Source organism: Phocoena phocoena, chromosome 12, assembly GCF_963924675.1.
Source record: "Phocoena phocoena chromosome 12, mPhoPho1.1, whole genome shotgun sequence".
Classification (NCBI taxonomy): Eukaryota; Metazoa; Chordata; class Mammalia; order Artiodactyla; family Phocoenidae; genus Phocoena; species Phocoena phocoena.
Genome location: NC_089230.1, coordinates 17010625 through 17019120, shown reverse-complemented (window position 1 = coordinate 17019120; position 8496 = coordinate 17010625). Strand labels below are relative to the sequence as shown.

At 43.0% G+C, this 8496-nt stretch overlaps 1 pseudogene; it reads left to right on the top strand.

Moving 5' to 3' along the window:
- Positions 1-455: 455 nt before the first annotated feature.
- On the top strand, positions 456-732 carry LOC136131825 (large ribosomal subunit protein eL43-like; annotated as a pseudogene).
- The last annotated feature ends 7764 nt before the right edge of the window (positions 733-8496 follow it).

The window sequence follows — 8496 nt, the reverse complement described above, 5'->3', positions numbered from 1 at the left end:
ACAAGTGGAACATTCTCTAGGATGGGCCATATGCTAATCCATAAAACAAGACTCAATATAAAAGGACTGAAATCATACAAAGTATGTTTTCTGACGTTATAGAAATATATTAACAGAAGGAAATGTGGTAAATTCACAAATATAGGAAAATTAAACAATACACTCTTAAATAATGAATGGATCAAAGAAGAAATTGCAAGGAAAATTAGAAGATGGGGGCTTCCCTGGTGGCGCAGTGGTTGAGAGTCTGCCTGCCGATGTAGGGGACGGGGGTTCATGCCCCGGTCCGGAAAGATCCCACATGCCGCGGAGCAGCTGGGCCCGTGAGCCATGGCCGCTGAGCCTGCGCGTCCGGAGCCTGGGCTCTGCAACGGGAGAGGCCACAACTGTGAGAGGCCCGCGTACCACGAAAAAAAAAGAAGAAGAAAAGCTCTCTGGGCTCAGTTTGCAGCAACATGGCTAAATCCACCAAGAAGGACAGAATCATCAGTAAACACAAGACCCTTATGGTTTCTACCTTGGGAAATTGGTGAAAAAAAATTGAAATCAGCCTGCATTCTAAGTTCACTTGCTTTTCTATGGCAAAAGCAAGATAAAGAGATGAACTGTGAGGATTTGGCACTCTAATTCCTGCGTGAAAGTAGTAGCTGGTGGTGCCTGGACCTACAACACCACTTCTACCATCACAGTAAATTCATCATCAGAAGACTGAAGTAATTAAAAAAACACTAGAAGCTCTACCATTTGAAACATTGCTAACCCATAATAAATGGGCTAATTTATGTAACAAAAGGAAGAGGAAGAAACAGAAGGGGGAAGGGGGAGAAGAAGAAGGAAGAGACAAAGATGGAGAAGGAGAAGAAGCGGCAGAGGAGGAGGAAGAGGAGGGATCTCAAATCAATAACCAAATCTTCCATCTTAGGAAACTAGAAAAAGAAGAGCAAACTAAACTCAAAGCAATCAGAGAGACGATGTTTAAAGACTAGAGCAGAAATCAATGAAACAGACTCTGAAAAACAATAGAGAAAATCGATGAAACTAAAAGTTGGTTCTTTGATAAGATCAACAAAACTAACAAACTTTTAGCTAGCCTGACCAAGGGAAAAAGAGAGAAGACTCAATTTTTTTTTTTGACATCTTTATTGGAGTATAATTGCTTCGCAATGGTGTGTTAGTTTCTGCTTTATAACAAAGTGAATCAGCTATATGTATACATATATCCCCATATCTCCTCCCTCTTGTGTCTCCCTCCCACCCTCCCTATCCCACCCCTCTAGGTGGTCACAAAGCACTGAGCTGATCTCCCTGCGCTATGTGTCTGCTTCCCACTAGCTATTTTACATTTGGTAGTGTATATATGTCCATGCCACTCTCTCACTTTGCCCCAGCTTACCCTTCCCCCTCCCCATATCCTCAAGTCCATTCTCTAGTAGATCTGTCTTTATTCCCGTCTTGCCCCTAGGTTCTTCATGACCTTTTTTTTTTCTGAGATTCCATATATCTGTGTTAGCATACGGTATTTGTTTTTCTCTTTCTGACTTACTTCACTCTGTATGACATACTCTAGGTCCATCCACCGCACTATGAATAACTCAATTTCGTTTCTTTTTATGGCTGAGTAATATTCCATTGTATATATGTGCCACATCTTCTTTATCCATTCATCTGTCGATGGACACTTAGGTTGCTTCCATGTCCTGGCTATTGTAAGTAGTGCAGCAATGAACATTGTGGTACATGACTCTTTTAGAATTATGGTTGAGAAGACTCAATTTTATTTTCTTGGACCATCATTTTTTTTTTCTTTTTTTAAATTTATTTATTTATGGCTGCATTGGGTCTTCGTTACTGTGCGTGGGCTTTCTCTAGTTGCGGTGAGCAGGGGCTACTCTTCGTTGCAGCGCGTGGGCTTCTTATTGCAGTGACTTCTCTTGTTGCAGAGCACGGGCTCTAGGTGCACGAGCTTCAGTAGTTGTGGCACACAGGCTCAGTAGTTGTGGCTCGCAGGCTCTAGAGTGCAGGCTCAGTAGTTGGGGCACATGGGCTCAGTAGCTGTGGTTCGCCGGCTCTAGAACACAGGCTCAGTAGTTGTGGTACATGGACTTAGTTGCTCCGCGGCATGTGGGATCTTCCCGGACCGGGGCACGAACCCGTGTCCCCTGCGTCGGCAGGCAGACTCTCAACCACTGCACCACCAGGGAAGCCCTTAGGTATAGATTTAACAAAAGGAGTGAAAGATTTATCCACTGAACACCACAGAACATTGTTGAAAGAAATTCAAGATCTAATTAAAAGCAAAAACACCCCATGTTCATGAATCAGAACACTTAATATTTGTAAGATGGCAGTACTCCCCAAATTGATCTACAGTTTCAACACAGCCCCTGTAATGGGACCCAGAATAGCCCAAGCAATTCTGAGAAAAGAAGAACAAAGTTGAAAGACTCACAATACCCAATTTCAAAAGTTACTACAAATCAAGCCAGTGTGGTACTGGTATGAAGAAAGACATATAGATCAATGGAATAGAATTGAAAGTCCAGAAATAAACCCTAACATATATGATCAATTGATTCTCGATGAGGATGCCAAGACAATTCAATGGGATAAAGAATAGTCATTTCAACAAATGGTGCTGGGACAACTGGATATCCACATGCAAAAGAATAAAGTCGGACTCCTTCCTCACATCACGCACGAAAATTAAACGGCTCATAGTCCTAAATGTAAGAGCTAACTATAAAACTCTGAGGAGAAAACATAGACATAAATCTTTGTGACCTTAGGTTAGGTAATAGTCTCTTAGATATGATGCCAAAGTACAAGTGACAAAAGAAAATATTGGGGTGGCCAAAAAGTTCGTTCAGGTTTTTCCGTTCAGCTTAACAACCCAAACGAACTTTTTGGCCAGCCCATATAAATTGGATTACGTCAAAAATAAAAACTTCTGTGGTGCAAGAAATAACATCAGGAAAGTGAAGACAACCTCGGAATAGGAGAAACTATTTGCAAACTACATATCTGACAAGGGACTTGTATCCCGAATATGAACTAATGAAATTCAGTAATAAGAAGACAACTCAATTTTAAAATGGCAAAGGATTTGAAGAAATAATTCTCCGAAGAAGGTATTTAAATGACCAATAAGCACACAAAAAGATGCTCAACGTCTTTTGTCATTAAGGGAATAGAAATCAAAACCACGTTGAGATACCACGTCACACCCACTAGGATGGTTATAAACAAGAAGAGACACTATAACAAGAGTTGATGAAGATGCAGAAAAACTGGAACCCTTGTTCATTACTGGTAAGAATTTAAGCTGGTATAGCTGCTTTAGAAAAACAGTTTGGGAGTTCCTCAGAGTTAAACAGAATTTTCATATGACTCAGCAATATCACTCTTAGGGATATACCCAGGAGAAATGAAAACACATGTGCACACAAAAACTTGTATACGAATGTTCAGAGCAACATTATTTATTTTGAAAAAATGGAAACAGCGCAAGTATACATCAACTGATAAATGAATAAATAACATGACTCTTGAAAACACTTTGCCAAGTGAAAGAATTCAGTCACAATACACCACATATTGTACGATTCCATTCATATAAAATATTCTCAATTTGCATATTTATAGAGACATAAAATAGATGAGTGGTGCTTCGAGCTTGAAGTGAGGCTTGGAGGGAGGGAATGAGAATTGCCTACTAATAGTTACAAAGTTTCTTTTCAAGGGCATGAAAATGTTCTAAAATCAGACTGTGGTGATGGTTTTACAACCCTGGGAATGTGCTCAAATGCAATAAATTATTAAATTTATTGGGCGAATTTTATTAAATTAAATGGGCGAATTATATTTTAATGTGAATTATATCTCAAAAAAGCTGTTTTAAAAAATAGGACATAGCATCCTGCTTTATTCCCTCCTAAATCTACCAGTACTTATACTATCCCTCAAATCTTTTCAATAATTTTATTATTGGGAATTCCCTGGCGGTCCAGTGGTGAGGACTTCGTGTTTTCACTGTCTTGGGCCCAGGTTCAATCCCTGGTCGGGGAACTAAGATGCCACGGGCTGCACAGCATGGCCAAAAACAAAAAAAAATTATTATTGCTCTTTCAAGACCTAGCTTTAAAAATTCACAACTTCTAGAAAACTTTCTTAAAATAACTCCTATGTTCTGTACTAATCAGTTTCTTCAGAATGTATTCAGCTGTTTAACCCCTGCTCATATGCTTTTGGTAATTGTTTTAGAGTCATATTCTCATTGACATTCCTGAGCTGAGACTAATTTCCCCAAGTCCTCTGTCTTCATTACCTTCTGCTACAGGGTTACCTGGGAAAGCTGATGATTCTATTTGTTCCCGAGTTTACAGTCGGGAGCTCACCAAAGCTCACTCTCAATCCGAGGAAGCTTTGACCTTGATCTCTATTTCAGAGGGCCCAGGCAGTAGACAGCAGGCTGACTCAAAGGGTTTGATGAGAGTTGAATGAAGTGCTATTTCACAGAAGTGTGGCAGGGATTAAAGAACAAGGGATAGTATGGGACTTCCCTGATGATCCAGTGGGTAAGACTCTGTGCTCCCAATGCAGGGGGCCCGGGTTCCATCCCTGGTCAGGGAACTAGATCCCACATGCCACAACTAAGAGTCTGCATGCCGCAACTAAAGATCCCACGTGCCGCAGTGAAGATCCCACGAGCTGCAACTAAGACCTGGTGCAGCCAAAATAACTAATTAATAATAAATAAATTTTAAAAAAATAAAGAACGAGGGATGGTGAAGCACCAGACACTAGTAACTGCAGGAAGCCTGTACCACCTCGAAGCCTGAAGGGAAAATTGGGGAAAACAGTTGTTAAGTCAAGAACCATAACCCTGGAAATGGGCTCACCTCTGCTGAGTTCCAAGCTTAGAGGAAGGTAGCAACTGTTAAAACCCTGGCAGGAGTTGGCACTGTTAGACATTGATAGACACCCTACCCTACCTTCTCTCCTTACACTCTCCTATCCTCCACCATTGACCCAACCCAAAGGAAGCCAGAGGACCAGGACTCAGGGCACCATCAATAGACATCAGCCTCCCAGGAGAAAGATGGCAAAGGAGGCAGAGATGGATCTAGAGGAGCTGATGGTCACTAGTCTCTAAGCACCAAGGTTCCAGCCTCTAACTGGGTTCTAGGAAGCCTCTCCTTGGTTGTCAAGGAGCATCACAGCTTCCACTTCTCTGTTGCTTGTGCTGCGCTCTGCTTTGTACTTTGTGGCCCTTTCAAAATCAGCTGTTATTTCAGCCCCCAATAGGTATCTCCAGGAGAGGGGGGGTTCTTTGATCTTGTTGACACAGGAGGGCTGTCTCTCCACACTAGTATTTACAGCCCTTCCTTGGGTTTACAGAGTAATCTTTTCCTTCAATTTTCACAGCCTCTTTCCCTTACCTGGGAACACAGACAGGTCCCCTCAGGGCTGAGCCAGGGGCAGATTTCCTTCCCCACCCCTCCATTCTCCCTGAGAGCGAGGCCATGGAACGCATCACCCAGCAGCCCCCTCAGGACAACTTCTTCCAGCTGAAAATCATTGTGTGTCCCAAGCTGAGCTATAAGGCTTTTTGCACTCTCACATCCAGGGAGAATTCCTTATTGGCCGTTTTATATTTTCTTTAATTGACACTGGGGCAACAGTGGGAGGGAGTTGCTACAAGAGGAGCCTTAATATTTTAGGAAAATGGATTATTGTGTTTTACTTGTAATATAGTGGTGACCACAGGGGCTGATACCAAGTCACATAGGACATTTTGCCCCTGCAGATAATACAGCCTGATGGTAGTGCCCTCATATTTCTTTCGTCATTATCTTGCAATATGTATTGGCTTAATTTACACTCAGACCTAAGGGGTTCTCTTGTATTGTCACCCCCTACAGAGTACCATGACTTTTTTACAGGCTTATTTTAACAATTTAAGGAGTTATCTTCCTTCTGAGTTTGCAACTATGTTCCAAATCCTTGAGGTTGCCAAAACTCTGACCTCTGTAAAAGTGAAACATTGTTGGCTTCACTGTTTTTTCTTTTTCTTTTACTATGGAATCATTCAGTAGTTATTGAATTCTGAAGCTTCCATCACGTGTCAAGTTTAGAGGAGCAGAGGTAGGAAATGTTATCCAAGCCAATGTGGATGCAGTGGTTCTCAAACTGTAGTTCCTGGGGCTTCCCTGGTGGCGCAGTGGTTGAGAGTCCGCCTGCCGATGCAGGGGACGCGGGTTCGTGCCCCGGGCCGGGAAGATCCCACATGCCGCGGAGCGGCTGGGCCCGTGAGCCATGGCCGCTGAGCCTGCGCGTCCGGAGCCTGTGCTCTGCAACGGGAGAGACCACAACGGTGAGAGGCCCGCGTACCGCAAAAACAAAAAAAAAAAGAAAAAGAAATTGTAGTTCCTGAACCTGAAGCATCAGCACCAGCTGGGAACTTGCTAGAAATGCAAGTTCTCAGGCCCAGCCCTGGCCCTCTGGGAACCCTCCAGAAGGTTCTGATGCAGCGTAAAGTTTAAGACCCACTGGTCTAGTGTACCAAGGGAGGACAGGATTATGTGTTAGTCCAGGTTCTCTTCACTGCCTAGATAATGGACTTCACCATTGAAAGGAGCCTTTGAATGAGCATCACCATACCCCTGCCTTGTTGCTTTTGTTTTGCTGTCCAAAAAGAAGGCCATGTGAGGCTGGTCTGAGTTCACTCAGTGGCATCACAAGTAGTTAGCCCACTGAGTCTCAGAAGCCAGCTGTGCCCAAGGATTGGGAGAACTTCATCCTGGCCACAGGACTTGGTCAGTACCTCTGGGAATCAACTCTGTGCAATGTGCTCAGTACATATGTGCACGATGACCCGACCTCGGTGTTTTTAAGCATATGTGGTGACAGTGCCTCTTAGTTATCCTTGGGTGCGCCAGAGAACTGGCCACTTGCCACATTCTGAGCACAACCCTCAAAGGCAACTGGAGAGGAAGCTGAGAGCCCTGTCCTAAAAGATCTTACAGTATACCAAGCTGTCAAACCCATTAAAAAATGACATCTTCCTGGAAGAGGATATGTATAAACCAGGTTCCATGGCTGCCCCAATATTTTCATGCATCCTATTGTATTTACTGCCCTTCCACCCACTGCTGATCCTCAGGCTCCAGAGGAGGGTGTATGATTTGTCCTGAGAATCCAGCCCTACCAGAATGGCCTGTCATCTTCCTTATGTTGCTAATGGGCAGCTGCTTTTTTTTTTTTTTTTTTTTCTTTTTGCGGTGCGTGGGCCTCTCTCTGTTGTGGCCTCTCCCGTTGCGGACCACAGGCTCCAGACGCGCAGGCTCAGCGGCCATGGCTCACGGGCCCAGCCGCTCCGCAGCACGTGGGATCTTCCCGGACTGGGGCATGAACCCATGTCCCCTGCATCGGCAGGCGGACTCCCAACCACTGCACCACCAGGGAAGCCTGGCAGCTGCTTTTTAAATTAGGTTATTAATTTTTTTGCTCAGCCTCTTAGTCAACTTAACTTGGCTTTATCTTGTTTTGGTGGAAAGCATATCACTTGTTTGGTAGAATTTGATTTAACTGGTCATTTCGCTCAGTGTCTGATGACTTTTCCATTAATGTTTATTCAGCAAATATATTTTATGTAATTTTCCCTGAAATAACCCAGCTGACTCTGAATGTTCAAGATGTGCAGAGCACTGAAAAGGAGCTGTGATCCCGGAATCTCTATGATAATACGAGGATTGAGATCATGGAAGAGACACAGGCTGAAGCCTTGGAGATTTAGCCTGGGGAAGCAAGATGTACAGCCAACCACACACAATGCCCTATCTTTTTCTCTCGGTTCCTAATCTCTAAGTCTCTCTCTATTCCTCTCTCTCTAGTGTCTCATGTGTGTTTGTGTGTGCACATATGCACACACGCATGTGTATGTGCATTGCACCTTGTATAAGATATAATAATGGCATCTTACCACAGTTTTTTAAAAAATGGTAAAAAAAAAAAAAAAAACAAAAATGCATAATAATGGCTAACAATATTGCATGTCTGAAAACTTACTCTGTAATGGGCCCTAGGGAAAAAACCTTGCTTGTGTTATATCAGTGTTTACCAGAAACTTGAGAGCTTTTTTTTAGATAGTTTCTGCTTTTCTTTCTTGCTCTCCAGTTTTTCATATCAGAAAATGGGGACTTCCCTGGTGGTCCGGTGGTTAAACTCTGCTCTTCCAGTGCAGGGGGCACGGGTTCAATCCCTGGTTGGGGAACTAATTTTCCACATGCCATGTGGCACAGCCTAAAAAAATGAAAAAAAAAAAAAAGAAGAAAGAAAATGGAATCGTTCCTTTTCAGTCTGTGAGCATCTCTTCCTCTATATGGCCCCACCAGAAATGATTTGGTGTTTGTAATTATGCTGTCTTGGGAAAGGTGGAATATTGAATGAGAACTGAAGGTTATGATAATAAAAAATGAGTGATGGGGTAAAAATGCA